This window comes from Tenrec ecaudatus, chromosome 6, assembly GCF_050624435.1.
Source record: "Tenrec ecaudatus isolate mTenEca1 chromosome 6, mTenEca1.hap1, whole genome shotgun sequence".
NCBI classification, from domain to species: Eukaryota; Metazoa; Chordata; class Mammalia; order Afrosoricida; family Tenrecidae; genus Tenrec; species Tenrec ecaudatus.
Genome location: NC_134535.1, coordinates 67,677,621 through 67,700,552, shown reverse-complemented (window position 1 = coordinate 67,700,552; position 22,932 = coordinate 67,677,621). Strand labels below are relative to the sequence as shown.

At 38.8% G+C, this 22,932-nt stretch overlaps 1 pseudogene; it reads left to right on the top strand.

The window, feature by feature from the left end:
• The first annotated feature begins 4,683 nt into the window (after positions 1-4,683).
• On the top strand, positions 4,684-22,135 carry LOC142451430 (PRELI domain-containing protein 1, mitochondrial pseudogene; annotated as a pseudogene).
• Positions 22,136-22,932: the final 797 nt, after the last annotated feature.

The window sequence follows — 22,932 nt, the reverse complement described above, 5'->3', positions numbered from 1 at the left end:
CCCACAGTGAACAGCTTTCAACAGATCTTCAGACTAAGAACTACATGGAAGAAATCGACTGACCCCTTCAGAGAAAATAGCCACTGAAAACCTTATACAGAGAATCAAAGCATTGTCCTTGAACTTCAGATCGGATAGCCTCAAGGTAGTGTTTTGGCTCTGGTGGACTTTTAACCGTCTGCATCTACATATGACCAATTCCTTGAAGCTGAATGTATATATGCAGTGATGGGCTCAAACGTAAGAACAATTTTGAGGACGGTGAAGGACGAGGCAGTGTCTTCTCTGTGGTACCTGAACTGCTAGCAGTTGGCAAATATTGTAGAGGAAGAATATGGAATGGAAAGAAGATATGAGACACTGGACCAAGAAGAGCTAGTGGACATCCAACCATTTCAAGATGTAGCACATGAGCAAGAATCAGTGGTGCTAAAGGAAGGAGTTATAGCTGCACTGAAGGCATTAGCCAAAAACAAGGCTCTGGAATTGATGGACTATTCAATTGAAATGCTTCAACCAGCTGATGAAGCTCTGGAAGCACTTAATCATCTAAACTAGGAAATTTGGAAGAGAGTTGCATGGCCAACTGATGGGAAGAGATCCATATCTGTACACATTCCAAAGAAAGGTGACCCAACAGAATGCACAAGTCATAGAACATTATAATTAATATCATAATCAAGTAAAATTCTTTTGAAGATCATCACACAATGGTTATTATAGTAGTTCCTGTTAGGAAGCTTCCAGAGATTCATGCCAACCTTTTTCTTTTATTAAATTGATAACTACAATAGTGGTCTTATACAACATCTGTCCTTTTGCGATTGGCTTATTTCACTCAGCATAATGACCTCCAGGCTTTTCCATGTTATGAGGTGTTTCAAAGATCCATCATCATCCTTTAGCAAAAGCCTTGTTGGTGTCGTGGGTTACAAGATAGGTTGCTCATTGCAAAGTTGGCCTTTGGAAATCACCAGCCACGTTGTGGGAGAATGATTAGGCTTTCTCTGCCTGTAAATATTTACTGTCTTGGATACCCGTAGGGATAGTTCTACTCTGTTTTATGGTGTAGCTATAAATCAAAACCCACCTATGCAATGAGCTTGGTTTTTGAGTTTTAGTATTCCATTTGTTGATGTACCCTACTTTGTCTACCCATTCATCTGTTGATGAACTTTTAGGCTGTTTCCATATTTCTGCTTTTGTGAATAGTGCTGTGATGAGTATGGGTGTCCATGTAGCTATTGATGTCATGGCTCATCATTCTTTTGGATATATACGAAATAATGGGATTGCTGGATCATATGGTATTGCCATATCCTACTTCTCAAGGAAGGGTCATCACATTTTCTTTCTTTTTTAATCATTTTATTAGGCGCTCATACAACTCTTATCATAATCCATACATGCATCAATTGTGTAAAGCACATTTGTACATTCATTGCCCTCATTATTCTCAAAACATTTGCTCTCCACCTAAACCCCTGGCATCAGGTCCTCATTTTTTACCCTCCCTCCCTGCTCTCCCCTCACTCATGAACCCTTGATAATTTATAAATTATTATTTTGTCATATCTTGCCCTGTCCGGCGTCTCCCTTCCCCTACTTTTCTGTTGTCCCTCCCCCATGTGTCATAACATTTTCTAACGTAGTTGCACCATCTCACAGTCCCACTAGCAGTGTTTGAGAATTCTAGTCTTTCCACAGCTTTGTCAACATTTGCTGATTTATATGGAATTCTGGTATTAATTCTAAAGTGTGTTGATATCTTAGTGTTTAGATTTGCTTCATGTGTTTTTTGGCCACCTGAATACCTTCTTCAGTGAAGTTTCTATTAATGTCTTCTGCCCATTTTAAGACCAGCGGTGGGAGTGGCGACACTGGGAGGGAAGGGGGTGTGGAAAGGGAGAACCAATCTTGGAGATCTATATGTAACCCCTCTCTGGGAGATGGGCAATGGGAAGGTGGGTGAAGGGAGACGCTGGGCAGGGTAAGATAAGATAAAATAATTATTTATAAATTATTAAGGGTGCAGGGGTAAGGGGGAGAGTGGGGAGGGGGGGGAAAGGAAACCGAGCTGATTCCAGGAACCCAAGTGGAAGGCAAATTTTGAGAATGACGAGGGCAACGGATGTATAAGGGTGCTTTGCTCAATTGATGTATGTATGGATTGTGATAAGAGTTGTATGAGCCCCAATAAAAAGATTTATTAATAAAAAATTTAATAAATGTCCTTAATTAAAAAAAAGATTGAAATTTTCTGTACATTTTAGAGATTAGTCCCTTTTCTGATATGCCATTGCCAAAATTGTTTCCCAGTCTCTATAAATTATCTTTTAACTCTTTCAGTGAAGTTCTTTGATGCACATAAATATTTACATTTTAATATTTAGGAGATCTCAGTCATCTAGTTTGCATTTTACTATTTATACATTTTAAGTTATGCTTTTTGGTGTGTTTATATAATTTAATAGGGCTCCTAGGTTGATCTCCATATTTTCCTTTGATGATTTTTATAGTTTTAGGTTTTATTTAGGACTTTGATTCATCTTGAGTTAAATTTTGCTTATGGTATGGGACATGAATCCTGTCTCATTTTTATGCAAATGATATCCAGTTTTGCCAGCACCAAATTTCAGAGAGACTATATCTTTTCTATTAAATGGGTTTCAGCCATTTATCAAAGATCAGCTGACCATACGTGGATAGATTTAGTTCTGGGTATCCAATTCTGTTCCAGTGACCTGTGTGTGTGCTATGTGAATTCCAGGTGTTTTGATTAGCGTACAGTAAGTAGGTCTTGAGATGAGGAAGTGTGAGGACGACTCCTACTTAGTTCTTCAGTAATGCCTCACTGTCATGGGCCTCTCAACCACATACAGAGTTGGGGATTCGTTTTTCTCTATCTTTAAAGAATGACGATGCAATTTGGGCCGAGATTGCATATGTATACATTGTTTGATGCACTACTGACATTTTTACAATGTTCTTTTCATATTCATGAGCATAGTATATTCTTCCATTTATGGAGATCTCTTTTGGAATAGCTTCATTTTTGTGCCTGTTAGAAAAATGACTCACAAAAAATGTAGAAATTATCTCATGATATTGTAATCTTTAATAGCAATATGTAAAATTGTTATTTTATAAAAATTATTACAAGACACATGTAAAATTTTTGCTGAAGATAATTGAAAATAATCTTCAGTATGGATTACAACTCACTGTAAAGAAAACTTATATTCTCACAACTGAACCGATAAATAACATCATGGTAAGTGGAGAAAAATGAAGTGGTCAAGGATTTTATCTTGCTTGGATCCACAATCAATGCTCATGGAGGCAGCAGTCAGGAGCTCAAATGATGCATTGCATTAGACAAGTCTGCTGCACAAGATCTCTTTAAAGTGTTGAAAAAGCAAGGATGTTACTTTGAGGCCTTAAGTTGTGGCTGCCCCAAGCCATTGCATTTTTCAATGCCTCCTATGCATATGAAAGTCAGACAATAAATCAGGAAGCCTGAAGCTAAACCAACACATTTGAACTATGGTGTTGGTGAGGAATTTTGAAAGTACTACAGCCTGCCAAAATAACAAACAACTATGTCTTGGAAGAAGTACAGCCAGAAGGCTCCTAAGAGGCAAGGATGGTGACATTAACCTTGGGATGTGTTATCACTAGAGACCAGACCCTGGGGAAGGACATCATGCTTGGTGAAGCGGAGAGGCAGAGAAAAAGAGGGAGATGCTCAGCGTGATGGATTGACCCAGTGCCTGCAAGCACAGGCTCAAGCATGGCCACGCTTGTGAGGAGGAAGCCGGGCCAGGCCAGGGTTCGTTCTGTGGCACATACGGACGCTCTGAATTGGAAGAGACTCAACAGCACTGAACAACAAAAGCCATTTGTCTTTGATGCACGCTGGTGCTGCTGCAATTAGTTCTTGGTTACACGTTGGTTTATTGCACCTGACTTTTTGTTTTGTTTAATACCTCGAGGAAATGAGGCGGGAGTGCTACCACAGTTGCTAGTGCGGCAGGACTGGTGCTATCCGTCTGTCTCCATGTGGATTTCATACTGGGCTGGAGTGTGGTGAGCACAAGCGTCTGATTGCTGTGTGGGTAGAGCAGCTTGGTCAGCCTGGGCGAGTTCTGGGCACCATGTGTGGTTAATCTAGCGGTGCTAGAGTGGCACCTTCCCAGTGATTGGGTGGTAGGTGTGATGGGTATGCTTGGGTAGGACCAAAACTTCCTAACTGATGGGAAAAAGTGAAGGCAGGAGAAGAAAAAGAAGATGAGAAATAAAAGTAGAGATGAGGAGAGAGAAGAGCTAAGAAGAAATTAACAAGATAGAGAAGCAACAAAAACAAAGTTGTATAGCATGGGTGCAAACACTCATCAGCAACCAAGGCTAATGGGAATGGGGTACTTGTGATACAAGATGACACACTGACACCCAAAAAGGCATGGGGAACAGGTGCTGCTGATGACAGAGGTGGCTGGACATGACCTACCTTCTGTGGGTGTGCACACTGCCAATTTTGGAGGCAACAGAGGCAGATTCTGCCAACTACAGAGGTGGCAGATGTGTTGTATCCACTCCACAAAAGCCTAGGTTGCCAAGCACAGCAAATGCACTGGGTGCTCTGTGAGGGTTTGCTACAAAGATATCTGAACTGGGAGTTACATGGCACCTATTTACCTGGGCATACCTCAGGCTGCTGGGACAGTGGAGCTGTGGGTGGAGTACCAGGGGGTGAGGTTGGGACAAATATCAGGTATAGGAGGGTCTGCCAAATGGATGGGAGGGGAGGAGGGGGACAGTACCTTTGACCACTTGGCGATTGTGTGGGTCAAGTGGAAAGAACACACTCCTCTAGTCACAGGGTGTGAGCTTCAGTGCAGTTCTAGGCAAGGAGAGGCCGCTATCTGGGTCCTAGCCCCTTGGAATGCTGCTTGCAACCATCCAAATGGCCGAGTTGTGCTATTTCTCAGTTCATCTGTCGCCTTGTTCACTGCTTTCATTGTTTCTTTCTCTAATTGGCATTTTTTAATCCTTTCCTTTAAGGGGTGTTCAGAGTTCTAGAATGTCATTTGCACCTGTGTCAATTAGTGTTTGGGTCTTTGTTGTAAATGGTCTGGGTAACACATCTGCCTAGTCTCCAATCTTCAGCATTGTCGATATTTACGTGATTTACAATTCACAAAATACTTAGAAAATTGAGGTCATTTTTTATATATGAATACTCAGAATTTCTAAAGGAAACCCAAAAGTAGATCAGTCCATTTGTACCTTGCAACAACATAGCAGGGTATAATTTACCTTGTAACATCTTGATCATTAAATGCACTGCCATTTACAAAATAAAGGCAATATCTTTCTTGTGTTATTTGACTCATTTCTACACTGACTTATCTTTATTTATAAATATACAACTTTTAACACTGTTCAAGGATTAGGGAGCACAATTAAAGAAAAGAGGGAGGAAGATGTTAAGTTGTGAGACATGATGGATATGTTCTGGTATTTTCCGTAAATATACTACATTGTAAATTTTTAAGCACTTAGAAAAAGATTTACATTTTCATGTTTCTATTAAGCTAAGAAGCTGATGATATCAATAAGAATAAATGATCCAGAATCAATAAGAATATTCAAAAGTGTATTGAAGGGATATCTATTAATACAGTGATGTGAAGCGTCATTCTGGTAGGGTTTATAGGGAATTCTCTTTGATATACCACTCAACATTGGGGATTGGGAAACCCTTTGAAAAAGCCATAAATATAAAAGATCTGAATTGTGGCTTTGTGATTGGCTGCCTGTGTGTCCTGAGGAAAATACCTTAATTTTTATTTTCCAACAAGAAATTAATTATTAAATCAGTTTTACACACAAGTATGAAGTATTTGTTAATAATTCTGACCTACTTGTCTCACAGAAATCTGTGTGGCTTAATAACTAACCCAGCAGGTAGAAAGAGGTGGAAGTCACGTATTTGTGGGGTCAAGGTCATGCTGAGAAAGTTGAAAGGAAGCCTCCAGCAGAGGGCTCACTGACTGAGCTTTAGAGATCTCACTGGGGGCGGAGAGGATATGGACCTGGTGATGGGATACACATCCAGGATCCGATCCACTGGATTCGTGGTCTAAAATTAGACTGTTCAGTGCCTCTTCATAATCATTTTCTGGTCAGTGGATTAATTCTAACCAATCTTTCTCTAGACATATAAGTAATCCAAGATATAGCTAGTTCTTTCATAAAGAAAATGGCCATCCTTTCAGTACAATGTTCAAATACCCTTCTCCAAGTAACATCTTTCCTTTCATCTTAATCAGAGGGTGCCTGACTTAGCAAAGAACAGGATAAAGGAGTTGGATATTTCTGAGGAGGATTTGAATAATAAATATACCCAGCTCACAGCAGAGAACCAGCTCTAGAATCCAAAATTCCTTAAATTCAGACACTTCGTTTTCTATCTTTGTCCCCCAACTTCTGTTGACACTTTCTTACTTGGACATAAATAATTCTGATTGGGTCAAGTTCGCTGTCTACACTCAAGGAGCACTTCCTGGACTAGGAGACGTTCAGTCTTTCCCATCGTGTGTTGACTTAAGGAGTTTATTCCTCAGAGGACAATAAACTTGGGATTCCATTCCAAGTGGATGAGAGAATCTTACTCAGTCCCTATGCACTAACTGTAAAAGAGGACCTGATGCAAAGGGCTTAAGTCGAGAGCAAATGCTTTGAAAATGATTAGGGCAAAGAATGTACAGATGTGCTTTATACAATTGATGTATGTATATGTATGGATTGTGATAAGAATTGTATGAGCCCCTAATAAAATGTTTTTTAAAAAGTTCTCAATACAGCATGACGAGAAGTGTGAAGTACAATTTTTCTAGGATAGTCATAAAACAACAAAACATATGAAATAAAATTGTAGACAGAACATGGTTTTGTTAAAATAACCATTGAATAAAATAAGCAACTAAAATTGACTAAGTTTATTGAAATGCTTAAATTACTAATTAAGGCTAGAAATTATATCTAGGCTAAGTAATATATTTCAAATGTTTAATAGCTGGTTTTAGGGCCTTACTAGTACTGCCACTTCCAAGACCCTTCCTCTTAGCTCAATCAATAAGCATCATCTAAATCAAGTGAACTAAATAATTTTACAGATTGTGATTGGAGTAAGACTCATGGCTGTTGCCTTCTTGAGGACAGTCCAGAACCAGCAAGAATCCTTCCAGGAGAATCAGGAGGAATGATAGAATCCATTCTGTTCAGTTTCTGCCTGTCTCTGAAACTCTCAGCTTCAACCGCAGCTAGTATTGAAAATTTCTTTGCATTTCTGCTTGAATGCTGTTATCTTTGTCATTCCTTAGGTTTTGATCCTCCTCATAGAACTGTACATTCTACTTCTTCTAAGAACCCTGGGTTGAGTGAGTCGACTCCAATCACTCAGGGTTACCTGATGAAGGGTCATCTGAATCCTTATTCTAGGCTTGCCACTACTGTAAGGGTTCTTGCTTGTATGGGTCCCTCCCACTCTGTCAGTCTCTCTTCTTCTCATCACATATAACATGACATAATTCCTACTATCTTAGAAAAGAAAAGAAAACACCTTTGATTCCACTTCCCTTCCATCTAACCCCCCATTTTCTCTCCTTTTCTGTACAATGAAACTCCCTAAATGAGTTGACAATAGCTTTCTACCTCCAATTTCTCTCATCTCATGTCTCTTGATTCTAATTCTTTTAGGTTTCTGCATACAGCATTCTGTCCAAAATTCTCCTAGAGCTAATGACTCCCACGTTCCCAAATCTAATGATTGATTTTCAATTATTTTGTCACTTAAGCAATTAGCAGCATCTAACACAACAGATTGTTAATTTCCTTTCTTCGTTTGGCTATATTTGATTCTTAACCACAAACCTGATTTTTTTCTCACTTCTTTGCCTTTCTTAGTATCTTCTCTTGGGTTCCCTTTACTCTGTGATTATGAAATTCTGGTTTCTCAGTTTGTGTAACTCTTTTCTTCCTGGTCTACTCTTTTACCATCGTTCGTTATCTACGATTTTAAGGCTTTAAATGCAGACGAGGGTGACTGCAAAGTTATATGTCTATTTTGCCTTCTGACTCTAGTTGGTCTCTCCACCACCTGACCCACAGAGCTCTTTTCACATGTCCCCCAGATCACTCAGTGGAAACTTCATCTACTGAAGTCAAACACGTTGGCATTATTATCAGTAGCAAGTCTGTGGGTTGTACCACCACCATAAAATGAAGCCTAAATACTTCGTTTGAGCAATATATTTGGACTAAACCACTCTATTCCTTATGTAGGTGATTATGTAGTTTCTTTGTTGGTTTGTTCTCAATACATTAGTCTGTATGATTGTGATTCTATTAAAGAATCCTAAATTATTTACTACTGTTAGATGACTATTTTATACTTTCCTCGTTTTCCTTATATTTCGAATATGCCTTCTCATATCAAAACTCTCTAATGATGGCATTTCCTGTTACTCAAGCATGTCTCTCCTCTCCTCAGTGATTTTCTGCATCATTCTATAAAATTCAAAGTCCTTATGAAGACCTACCACACGGAAATCACATCTCCTATGGCTGCACCCCTTGTTTAGCCTGCTCCAATCTGTCTGAGTCTCCTTTTATTTCTTGGGTACACTTCGACCTCCAGCTCTTTTCAATGGTTCTCCTGCTCCAGGTGCTTCCCTCCAATATCTGTACAGCTTACTCATCCAAATCATCACTTAATGTCACTTTCTCAGCAAGATGATCTCTGGCCAATCTATTTAAAATGTGAATCCTCTTTTTACTTTTAATCCTTACTTTGTTTCTCCATAGATGTTATCACTGAGTGACATGAAACATATTTCCATTATTTGCCATTTTCAATGTCTGTCTTCCTCCTAGAATGTAAACTCTGCAGAGGCAAGTAATTTTATATTTTTATTCACTACCATACCCACAGCCTAAAAGACTCCTTTGAACCGAATAACTGCTTTATAAATATCATTAATAAGTAAATGAGCATTTATTACTCATAAGCCAATGTAAATGTAGCATAACATTTGATATATTATTTTACCCTAAAATATTATCTTGGAGGGATTATTGAAAGTTCGTTGTGTTTAGATTTTATTCTGAGTAGTTCTGACGGCTTAAACACTCCCAGTTAATTAAATAGACATTTTTGTGTATTTTGAAACTCTACTAACAAATGTTATACAGGGATCACAAGTAAGAAACTGTGGAGAATGTGTCTTGTCTACTTTTAAGAGAGTGTACAGTATTTTTGGAGTAGAGACTTTGAAAACCAGAAGAGAGTTTAAAGGCAGTTATAGAACAATACTGTAGGTGGCTATGAGAGTTAGGATTTATGTCCCAGACTCTTCAGTAATACATTCCTGGCTCATCCCAACAAGTAAAGAACCACAGCCAGCCTGCATACTTGCTGAGGGCAGGGGAATACAGAAGGGAGAGTGGAAGAAGGTAATTCTAAAGACCAACTATGGCCACATTCAGAAATAGGCCATGTGATCAACTGCAGATACAAGGACTATTTGTATACATTCATGAAATATTTTTGTTTTGATAAAACATAACATGCAAATGGGTTAGTGCATTTTTGGTGGTATGCCTATTAGCTGTATCATGTTAGGGGCAAGTATGACTTTATTATTGTCTTTGTTTGGAGATGACGTGTGGATTAAGGTGATGTGAATGAGAGCCAAGTTGACAGGGGGTAGACTGTGAATGTTAAGTTTTATGTCAATTTGGATTGGCCAGGATTCTGCCAAGGTATGATCCAACATAGTGTGGTCAACTCCACGATAGAATCTTCAGTGAACAAGCCAAGCAGTTGTGGGAGGAATAGGATAGAGTATCGCTCCTGAATGTGATCATAGGCTTGATATGATTGAGGGGTTTCACTCAGAGAGTGGCCTATTCTTAGCTTCTGTTGACTGTGTGTGGAGGCTAGCTCACTTCTTCTGCTAGATCTGGATCCTGCGCTGAGTTTGTAGATCTATTATATTGCCTGCCCATCATCCCTTCTTCCACTAACCATTTCATATTCCCTTTGCCATCAGCAAGTCCCTTGGCTGGCCATGGTTGTTTGTCTGGTGGGGTGACCCAAGCACTCATTACTGGTGTCTAGGTCATTAGTAGTTCTGTCAGAATTGAGTTGCTGTAATTAACCTCAACTTTAATCACGTGATATGGTAATACTACGAGAAGACCCAAGGAATACCCTGGATTCCAGACATATTCTTCTTTCTCTCCATTATGCAATACTTATCCAATTTCCTTTTGGTAACCATAATCAGTCACAATACTCAACACAGTAATACCCTGCTTAACTGTTGACCCAGAGGTATGGGGATTCCAAATGACCAGACAGTATTAACTTTTATTTCAATGTAATCGGTGCTGTGTTTCTAGGTGGGAGTATGTCTCCCTTTGGAATTAACACCTCCAGCCCTAAAGAGTTAGCAGTTGAAAGGAGAGGAAGTAAATTTGCTGTGATTGGATGATAAGAAGATGTAGTGAGCAGTGCCACCCCCATTTCCACCCCTTGGCTCTTGGAGCAGTAAATCCTGGCTATTGGAGAAACAGTATCATAATAATTTTAAAGATCAGCTCAGGCCCAGTGACCAGCTGCAGAAATGAAAACTGTAATCATTATGAATATTTTCTATTTGTCTGTATGCATCAACTATTTTTATTTTGTTCACTTCTAAAATGTAAAATGTAAATGAGGTTAGTGTATTTTGGGTTGTATGCATATCAGTTGTATCATGTTAGGAACAAGCATAACTTTACCCTCGTCTTCGTTTGGACAATGTGTGGCTTGAGCCCTGGTGGCACAGTGGTTACACATTGAGTAAACAAGGTTAGGAGCTAAAACAACCAGCTGCTCCTCAGAGAAAGAGCTTTCTACTCCCATAAAGAATTATAGTCTCAGAAACCCACAGGGGTCCTTTGGAGTTGCTATGAGTCTGAATCACCCCCTGCCCTATGGGGTTGCTATGAGTCGGAATCAACTTGGATTGGCCAGGATTCTCCCATGAGATGATGTGTGGTCTACTCTGTGATAGGATCTTCTGTGAAGCAGCCAAGCAATTGTGGGAAGAATAGGGTAGGATTTGGGGTCCTGTTAGGTGCTGTCAAATCAGTTCCGACTCATAATGACTCCACATGCAACACGGCAACACTCTGCTGGTCCTCAGCCGTCCTCACAATTATTATGTTTAAGTTTATTGTTACAGCCATTGTATCGGTCCATTTTGTCAAGGACCTTGCTCTTTTTCACATCTTCTCCACTTTTCCAAGCATTGCAAAAACTTACTTGCATATGATATTGTCCTATAATTTGAGTACTCCGTTAGGGCATATTTCTTTGGAATGGTACAAATATGAACCTCTTCTATTCAGTTGGCCAAGTAGCTGTCTCCCATATTTCCTGGCATAGACAAGTGCTTCCAGAGCTTCATCAGTTTGCTGCTGAAACATTTCAATGGGTATTCCATCAGTTCCTGGAGTCTTGTTTCTGGACAATGCATTCAGTGCAGTTTGAACTTCTTCTCTCAGCACCATTGGTTCTTGTTCATATGCCACCTTTTGAAATGGTGGACTGTCGACTAGTTCTTTTGGGTGCAGGCTCTATGAGTATTTTTTCTATCTTCTCTTGATGCTTCTGCATCATTCAAAATTTTGCCCCTAGAATCTTTCAATCAAGGCTTATGTTTTTTCTTCAGTTCTTTTAGTCTCAAATATGGTGAGCTTCGTCTTCCTTTTTGATTTTCTAATTCTAGTATTCACATATTTCATTAAAATATTTGGCTTTGTTTTGAGTTGCCCTTTGAAATTTTCTATTCATCCCTTTAACTTCGTCATTTCCTCCATTGGCTTTAGCGAGTCTACAATTAAAAGCAAGTTTCAGTCTCTTTTGACATCCACTTTGATGTTTTCTTCCTTCCCTGTCTGTTTCGTGACCTTTTGCTTACTTCAAGAATGATTGTCTTGGTGCCAGGTCTTCTGTCTTTTGTGTTCAATGCATCAAATTTGTTCTTTCAGTGGTCAAAAGGTTCAGGTATGATAGACGTAAAGTCATATTTTGACACTTGTGGACTACTTGGGGTAATTTGTTTGTTTGTTTTCAGCTTCAACCTGTTCTTATATATGAGCAACGAATGGCCTTGTTCCACAGTCAGTCCTGGTCTGACACTGAGCTTGGAGTCCATTTGATTTCTGTGAACTCCAGCTGGAGAAGCCCATGTGTATAGTCACATTTTGTGTTGTTGAAGAAAGGTGTTTGCTATGAACAAGTTTTTGGTCTTGCACAATTCTACCATGTGGTCTCTCCAGCTTCATTTCTAACACCAAGTCCATACTTTCCAAATGCTGTTGCTTCTTTGTTTCCAACTTTTGCATTCCAATCACTCAAACCATATTCTCCACCCACTGAAGGAAGGTAGAGTACCACCTACGTAATCTAATCATGGGCTAGATTCAATGGAGAGAGGTTTTATTCAGGGTGTGGTCTACTCTTAGTATATATTGACTGTGTGTGGAAGCTAGGTCAGTTCTCCTACTGGTTCTGTATTCTGCATCTGGCTTGTCAACCTCTCATTTGATCACTTTCCCATCCCAGCAACCATCATTGAATTTCCAACCTTGGATTCATTTGTAGTATCTCTGATTCGTTCAGTTCAGACTTCGTCAGCTCACCATACACCAATCTTCCTGTTCATCAACTCCAGCAGTTACATGAGTTAGGAGAAACCTCTGGGTTTCACCTGACCCATAGATTTCAACAGGGCTATACTCCCCCCTTCTACAATTGTGAGAGCCATTTCTTGCTATATAAGTCTCTATATATACATACAAGCATCACTGCTTCTCTCAAGAATATAGCTTAGCATGGGGGCTCATCAGAGCCTTGATGAAGAACTGGATTAGAAATGAAATGGGGGGAGTGAGATTGATTTTTAAATTGGTAGTCTAATATGCCAAGTGATAGAAAATACAACATTAGAATAATTTAAATCACACGAGAGAAAGGAAGAAATGGATGGAGAATGTAATAGATCCTGGCTAATTTATAGGAGCACATTCTATGTCAGGAATCTAGTTTTTTTAGTTTGATGATTTAGCTATCTATTTGTATTAATTGGTAGCTATACTTTACAAAAGTTAGGCCATTTACCAAAGTGTATTTAAATATAATCTCTAGGTTGACACTGGAAAAGATCTATATTTCTCAGAAATTTGTTGTGACCTATTGAGGACTACATTTTCAACCACATGAGATTATTTTCAGCCATTTAGTTGCCAAAAATTGTCATATTATGTCTTGAAATATCAAATCTATATGAATGCCTAATTTTGTCAATTATATTTTATGGAAACTCAACCATGTCCATTTATTCAATTATTATACATGCAATGATTCTACCCTATAATAACATAATTCATAAATTATAACCAAAATGTACAGTAATGCCTAAAATATTTATTATCAGCCTCTTTATAGAAAAAAAATCTCTACAGTTGCCTCTAAATGACAGATTCTTTTCACTGAAACTCCCACTGAAAAATAAGACAGTGTAAACATGATAGGGTGCAATAACTAATGGAATTGTAGTCGTGTAGAGCTTCTTAACTGGTGGTTAGCATACTTAAGCATCACGTTTGCCTACTTTCATTTGAAACAAATCTACTGACTATTAGTCACATGAAATTAGCTCTGGAGACAGATTTTTGAAGATTTAAATTCAAGTTTCCCTCTGCTAATTTACTAACTTTATAATCTTTGATAAAACTCAAAATATTTCTGAAGCCATAATCTTCTAATCTATACAACAAAAGAGGAAATATTCCTTAAACCTTACTGTAAAGATGGAATGAGATAATAAGGCAAAGTAACTTCATATATTAAGTTACTATATCAATATCAGATACTTTTATGGTCCTGAGATAGCATATAGAATATTTGTCAATAAAGTAATTGCCTTCAAATCACTGGATTGGCATGAAAGATGGTATATTGTAAAGCTGAAAGAATCCTAAGGCATACTGAACAATGCCTGATAATGCCAGCTATTATATATTTTATCGTTGTCATCATTATAATAAAATTAGTAATTATCTTATTAATGTTTGAATGCTCTCAGTCCTTAGCCAATCTTACAGTGTCCTAAGGTGCAGAAGTGAAAAGATGAAGATCAGGGAATTCACAGGGCAAAGAGTCACATTCCAGAGCTTGTGTACATGTGTTTTCATTGCCTACTATTCTCTATAGTAAAGGTTATCTACTAAGTCTCCTTCAATCTTAACTTAATTTTCTGTTAACAGGTTCCATACACTTTTACTGATGCTTTTTTTCATTGTATAATATGTCTTTGTATATTATCTATATCTCCTGCTTTTAATTAAAACTTGGAATATGAGATATTTTTTCTCTCACAATTCTATCCTGTCATCATTTATAATGTAGCCTGAGATATTATATGTACTATTTATTATGTACATATGACGTATTATGTACATACATTATATGACAAGTATTATGTACTTCTAGGAAATTTTTGCCTTTATAAAGTCTATTTATGTTGTTGAAATGAAGATGGAGGAACATGGAAATATTGGTCCATTAATTAATTAAGGGAGAAGAATAGATAAATTTTAGCACTCTAAAGAGAGCAAAAGGACACACTTTTCAACTCTTCTCTCGGGATAATTGTGAAGTGCAATATTAATTTTGCAATTACTTTGGGGTTTGTAATACATCTAAGATGAGAAGATTCAGATAATTGTTTTGATCAAATCATGAACGTTAAGAAATCTAGCTACTCTCTAATCAGTAGCTTGTGTAAGGCAGGGACTCTGTGTTTACATTCCTAAAATACAAACTCCAGTGGTAAGAGCCACTTACCAATAGTGGCTCTCCATTTTATGGTCCCTTCACAGGCTCACTGCATCTCCCTTCCCAATACAGGAGAACTTGAAAAGAGACAGAACAACCTAGCGTTGACCTTTTGTAACCAACATAACCAATTGGTCTGGTCAAACCAAATACTAGGAGCAACTATGTGACTAGAAAAGTGTTTGTTTGTTTTTTACTGAAGGACCAGAGAAATTTTAGAAGTTTTACAATAGAAAAGGGACCAATGTTGTGATTGTCGTTCACGTGCTTTCTGTACAGCACAAGAAAAAACACATCCAGATTGAGAAGTTAGAGGAAACATATCACTTAGCAAATATTCCCTCCATTTCTAATTGGTATCTTTTTTGTGGTCTCCTCCTCACCCCTCTAGTCTCCTCCTTCGGCCCTTCTCAATCCTGCCTCAGAAGCACGCTGCTTGCTGCAAGCTAAGATGTTGCCCTTCATTCCTCTTTGTGTTATATAAATGAGAGCACTGGCCCAGCTTTAAGTTTAGAGTGCTCTCCCTCGATTCATGCGAGGCTGGGTAGTGGTTAAGCAAGAGTAGACATTAGCCCCTGATATAGAACATAAATCTATTTGATTCTCAACACACAAAAAAAATAACAAAATAGTAATGAGTGCAACAATAAAGCTGTTCCGTTTTTCCTCTTCTGGTTGACTTATGTATGGCTTAGAAATTCTTTTATAAATAATTATTCGACTATATCATATATAATTATTCAATCATATTAGAGGTTAAAGTCAGCCATTCAAACTTAAAATTCCCTTTCAGGACTGCTCTCATCTCTCAGTTGTTCTCTCTGCCCTCTTCCCTGGATGTTGTCTGAATACAGTGTGAAGTTGGTAAGAGAGAGAGAGATACAGTCTAACTGAGGTGCACTGGTATTCACGAATCTTCCATTTGGCTTTAGGGTGACTGCCTGTATCTTGCCTGTATTCACTGGGGTATCGGTTCAGTATAGGCAGTTCACGATAACCAAAAACTGCCCTGGGGATTTGGGGAAATGGTGCAGGGAAATGGCAATTTTTCACAAAGATAGCAGTTTAAAGGACAGATAAAAGTATTTAAGTCATCAAATTGAAAGTAATGGAAATTATCCCAAAAGCAAGCAGAACCTTGGGGAGAATTTTCTCCCCAAATGCTGTTACAGTATCTGACACTACTGCAAGCATGACTTACTCTCAGGGAGGCACCCTCCATCTGACCTCTCACAGTCCTAGCAGAAGAAAACTGTAATCTTATCACTCAAGACCGGGTGGCAAACCAAAGCTGGCAGCCCTGCAGATGAAACTGGAAGTTCAAGGACAAATGGGAAGCATGAGAGCCACAGACAAATATGTAAACCTGAGCATGAACTGTCCAAACTCCTGACTGCTCACTTTGCTCTCATCTGGGGACTCCAGGTAGACCAGGGAAACAGTAGCTTGGCACAAATCTACAGAATTTCTCGGGCTAAGATTTCCTTGGCCCTAAATTGAAATCTTTATGGGCTTATAGTATTAGCGGACACACTTGGGCCTGGCAAGGCAGCTGTAAATTTGATGAAAACCGAAAAAGAAGGGCCCCACAGTGAGGATCTGTCTAAATATCTAAGCAGACATCCTCAGACTCTTGGCTGAATTGTGTGCATGTAAGGGACCTTCTGAAGAGTAGGCTTAAAAAAAAAAGTAGCTTGAAGCCCACAAAAATAAGAGCCGGGCCAGCCCCTGAGCACTACATTTTCGTCCAACACTAGTTGACTTTCCACTAGTAGAAAAGCAACAATCTTCATATTAAAACAGATTCCAGTATTGTACAACATACTGTGTACAATGTACAATGATGTGTACAATATTTTTTTCACAAAAAAATACTGTATTTAAAGCAAAAAAAAAAAAAAACAAAACAAACAAACCCAGGAACGTCTGGTTCAGAGTCAGGAATAAAATACAACCCTATAGAAACGGACTCTGAATTGGTCTAGAAACTGGAAAAGAAAAAAAAACACCAAAAAACTTTTAAGAAACTATTTTAAATCTCTTCAAAGAAATCAAAGAAGCACGTTTAAATAATTAAAGTGAAATATAAATGACAGGAAAAGAATCTCAAAAGAGAAGTAGAAACTTTTTTAAAATTCCAAATAGAAATTCTAGAGCTAAAAATTAAAAAAACCTAAATAAAATAATCGACAAATGAAGTCAACAGTACTTAATAATAACAAAAGGAAATAGAAACTTACTGATACTGTTATAGACATTATTTAATCTGGAGAACAATATAAAAAGAAGAAAGAATAAAAAATTAATAAAGCCTCTGAAGTTTGTGTAACAATTTTCAAGTAAAGTATATTTAACTGGAGCCCCAGAAGGAAGAAATGAAGAGAAAGAGGCATAAAATTTTTTTGAAGTAATAATAGTTGGATGCTTCCCAAATTTGATAAAAAGCTTAACTCTACACAGCCAAGATCTATGAATCAGAAGTTGGATAAATCTACGTATACCATTATAAAATTGCTAGAATCCAAAAAAAGATAAAATCTTGAAAGAGAAATAAAAAAGATTCACTGCATAGAAGGAAATAATTGATAGCTGGCTGACTCTGGACCAGAAATAATGGATGCCAAAATAAGGAAGTAAATATGCAAATTGTTGAAAAAGTAACAAACATATATTCATAGACACTATCCTTCAAGGCAAAGTAGAGGTACTTTCAGATAAAGAAAAATGGGGAGAATTTGTTGTCAGCAGATATGCATCACAAAAATTCTGAAAAAAGTTCAGCATGAAGAGGAAATGGCATAGATGGAATGCAGTTAAATAAGAAAGCATGAAAGTTCTCCAAAATAGTAAGTGTGTAGATAAATATAATGACTAAATATATTTTCATTCCTATCACTGATATGATTTATTTTAAAGTGAATGTTTCAAACTAAAAATATACTGTATTGTTAAGTTAATAATATATAATACATATAATTCTATAACATAGAGTTACAATATATCAAGAAAAATAGCACAAATGATTAAAGGATTTTTGGAATTATTTTTGAGTTGCTGCAAAGTTTTGATATTTTTTAACTGACTGTAATTCAATAATAATTTTAAGTAGACTGTGATGCACTAAATGTGCATTATGTAATGACTAAAGCAAACACTAAAACACACAAAATTATGCCAAGTAATTCAGCTAACGAGAGGAATTACTAAGAGGCAGAAGAAGGGTGAGCATGATGGTGGAGCAGGAGAAAGGTCAAAGTAAAATAGGAAAGAGCTAAGAAGCACAGCTATGGATAGAGGTATAAGCATAGGTGTGTACATATGTAAATACATTAATTCATAAAAATAGAGGTTTGGACTATGTACATATATTTATATGGCAATACACTGAGGTAGTGGATAGACTTCAAGCCTTTGCTCATGCCCTCCCTCAATGCAAGAACACTTTGTTCTAACAACCTGGCATTCTGTGATGATCACCCTTCAAACATGATCACTGAAGATGAAATGGGTGCATAAGTAAATGTGGTGAAAAAAGCAGATGGTGCCTGCTATCAAAAGATATAGCATCTGGTCTTAAAGGCTTGAAGTTAAACAAACAACCATCCAGCAGAGAAGCAACAAGCCCACATGGAGGAAGCACACCAGCCTGTGCAATCATGCAAAGGTATTGGGTTTACAAGCATCAGAAGACCCAAAACAAACAAACAAACAAACAAACAAAAAGATATTGTTGAGAATGAGGGGGGTTGGAGCAGAGATCCAAAACTCATCTGTAGACAAAGGGTCATCCACTCACAAAAGGGTCACAAAGAGGGATGAGTCAATCAGGGCACAGTATAGCACCAATGAAACACACAATATTTCTTTGGTTCCACTCTCATGACCCCAGTCCTGCCTTTCACTGCAGGCTAGGCCAGAGCATGTGCACAGGTACAGGTAAGAGATAAGAGCTCCTGAAACACAGAATCCCGGAATAGGAATAGGAGTAGCAATACCAGGAAGGTAGGTGGAAGGTGGGAAGAGGAGGTGAGGAAGAAGGAACCAATCACAACGAGGACACCCTCACAAAGGGGGACAAACAAACCACAGTGGAAGGGAGACAGTAGTCAGTGTAAGATATGAAAATAATTATGATTTATCAAGGGGTCCCAAGAGTAGGGAAGGTAAAAAGAGGAATTGATATCAAGGGTTCAATGGAAAGTAAATATTTAGAAAATAATGATGGCAACATATGTACAAATATGTTTGATATAATTGATGTATGGATTGTTATAAGAGCTGGAAAAAACCAATAAAATAGTAAAAGAAGAAATTCAGCTAAGAATTATTTAACTCATAGAAGCTGTTAATTATTTTGTATTTTTTAATAAGTGGATACTAGAATTTCAATTGCTATCATATAGGATTTCATTATTCTCTTGTTGCCACTAAGGCAGAATGGAGTAAGTGCTATCAACAGACCAATGGTTCAAAACCATCAGCTGCTCCAAGGAAGAAATATGAGGCTGTCTGTTCCTGTAAAGGTTTGAAGTTTCAGAAACCCTACAGAACAGTTCTACTCTGTCCTATAAGGTATATAAGAGTCAAAACTGACTTCATGACAAGTTTGGTTTGGGGGGTTATTATTAATAACATCACTTTTTCATGAGAATGTTTGCTAGCCTGTGTTTGGCTGGGTTCTCTTGAGAAGAAAAGCCAGTAATGCTTACATGTGTGTGTATATAGAAAGATTTATATTAAGAACGGGCTCCCACAGTTGTAGACGCTGCTAAGTTCAGCCTGGTTGGAGTCCATTTGTAAGATGGTTAGCTAGTGGCATCTCCTGACTAATGTAGCTGCACCGGCTGAAGAGCCAGGGAGCAAAAACACCACAGCCTGGTGGAAACAAAGTGAAATGAATCCAACGCCAGTAGGCTATTGACAGCTCTGGGATCCTCAGGCAATATAATGAGATTGACTAACCAGTTACAGAACCCAGATAGATCCATCAGAGGTGGGACTTTCCCATGGAGTCTGGCTTAAAAAGGAGCAGGCCACACTCGGGTGTTTTTCTTCCAGTTGGATCAAGGCTATCACCTAATACAGAGGGCCTACAGCCACTAAAACTTCAGGCTGCAGAAGTTCAGCTGAAGCAAAAGGGGGTTTTTCAAAGATGAACATAATACATTCAGAGAAGAGAAGTCACCTGTTTCTAACATGCCAAACACATTGACTAGTGTCTAATGGACCTACCTCTAAAGGAATGGGATCCTCCTCCTACAGTGAAAAGATGGCTAAATCACACAGTTCGTGATACTTGGATAAAAGTGAGGAATATTGCAAGAGATGGCAGGTGGCACTGCCCTGTGAGTTTCAGAGACTATAACTCTTTACTACTGGAGTAGAGAGCCCCATCTTTCTCCCATGGAGTGACTGGTAATTTCAAATTGTGGGCCTTTAGCAGTGGTTCTCAATCTTCCTAATGCCACGATCCTTTAATGGGGTTCCTCATGTTGTGGTGAAACCCCTCCCCCCAAACCATAAAATTATTTTCATGGCTACTTCGTAACTGTAATTTTGCTAACTGTTATGAACCTGGCGAACCCTGTGAAAGGGTCATTTGACCCCCAAAGGGATCACAACCTACAGGTTGAGAACTGCTGGCCTTGAGGATCCCAGCCCATAACCATTAGGCCACCAGTGTTCCTTCCAAAGAAGGAGCAGTAGTTTGAAAATGTGGTCTTGGTGATAGAAACAATGCTTAAGTTCACATAAACAGGATTTTGCAAGTTCAGTGACTCCATCATTGTAAATTCCTTTTTAAGCAACATAAATGGTGACTGTGCATGTGGCCTTCTATCAGCTGAAATACACGGGAATCAAATGGTTACATCTGTGGGAAGAGACAATGGAGAAGGCCAATAGCATCAGCCCAAATAAGGCCAGGGGTCAACTGTACAATATATATCTATTGTTCACATACAAGTCTGGGTTGAAGATGAAGAAAATTAAAACAAGTTCGCAAGTGCAAAAATGTGACCCTGAGTGTATTCTAAATGAATTTATTATACATCTCAAGAACAGATGTCCTCAACTGAACACTGGTTACCAAAGATGAGACAAGTTGTTCAATGACATCAAAATCATTATAGATGAAGAACATAAAATATTGCAACAGGAAAGAAAAGACCAAGTAAACGCCAAAAGAGTTTCTGAAACGAGAATGCAGAGTAGCTGGTGGCAATGGAAGAAACAACAAAGTAAACGAGTGAAATGGAACATTTCCAAAGGCATCCTGGGAAGAAGAAAAAGTGAAGCATTGTAATGAAATGTGCAAAGCCTAAGAGTTAGAAAACCAATAGGAAAACATGTACCCCGTGTATCTCAAGATGAAATAACTGAAAGAAAAAACAAGTCTTGAGTGCCAATATGGTAGGATACTGTGCAAAATGTTGTCTGGTGCAAAGGAAACATCAAAAGACGATGGAAGGGGCTTTGACCGCACTTCAGGGCTGAGTGTCTTGCAGCAATTCATGAGCTGCCAGCGTGACTGGCATGTGCCACTGACCTCCACATGCCTGCAGGCTGCGCAGCCCTGTTGTCTGGCTGGTGTTGAGCCTGCCTTGACCAGGACGCTGGTGTGGAGTTGCCTGTACCAGAGCAGGACCCAAATCCCTACAGCAAGCATGTCCTGGAGGAAGACATAGTATGCCAGGAGGTGGCCCCTGACCAAAAACTCCTATCGAGGCATCTCCTGACCAAGACCAACAGGATGCCCCACTGGGCCCAGTGACTGTTCCTCCCTGGGTGTATATCCGGAAGGGTTCTATTGTGGACCCATAGAATTAGACCAAATCACCTTCACCTGGAATATCAACCATGACCCGTTGACGGTGGTGCAGGAGCACGGTGTTTACGACGCAGATGCTGACAACAGTGGCTGGACTGAAGCCCGGGTCTCTGAAGCCCGGGTCTCCTCCAGAGTGTCTGGTGTCTCCAGAGCTGTCCAGGTATTTGGTCTAGCCTGGCTTAAAAGCACCTTTTGACCGAGACATTATAGAGTTTTGAGTATATCTTGGCCAAGCTGCAAGGTGAGGCCACTTCCAAAACACTTGTCAAAACAGCCAAAGTGCAGCTACAAAAACACCCAAGGACCTTGCCAGCAAGCAACTACCAAGCGGTAGTAGCAGCAGCTTGTAGCCAGCCCAGGCTCCCCTGCACCACCACCGACAAGACAACCCAGCTCCATCCCCCTGACCTGTCCCCAATATTCTTTCCTAATTAAAAATCAACTCTTAAAAAAAATGAAGGAATATACAGAGGCACTGTACCAAAGAGTTGGTTGGCATTCAACCATTTCAAGAGGTGATATATGATCAAGAACCAAGGGTAATTTAGATAGAAATCCAAGCTGCATTGAAAGTAGTAGTGAAAAATAAGGTTTCAGGAATTGACAGAATGCCAACTGAAATGTTCCAAAAAACTTTGCAACTCTAGAAATATTCACTAGTCTATGTCAAGAAATTTGGAAGACAGCTACATGGCCAACCACCTGAAGAGATCCGTATTTGCCCTCATTCCAAAGAAAGGAGACCAATAGAAAGAAGAAACTATTGAACAATATTATTATTAACACATGCAAGTAAAGCTTTGCTAAGGATAATTCAAAATGGTTGCAGCAGTAGTTCAGCATGCATAATACATCAAAACTCAAGCTAGAATCAGAGGACGACATGGACTTATTACTCTTCGCAGATGGATCTTGCATGAAAGGCGAGAATACCTGAAAGATCTTCACTTGTGTCCCATGGGCTGTCTAAAGACGTTTGATTGGGTGGATTATAACAAACCCCAGGCAACCTGGCCAAGAAGGGGATTTCTAGATCACGCTGTTACGATTATGTGGAACTGTACACAGAGCAAAGGCAATCATACACAGAACACGAGCATCTTGCATGGTTTCGAATCCAAAAGGAGTATATTGAGGTGATATTCTC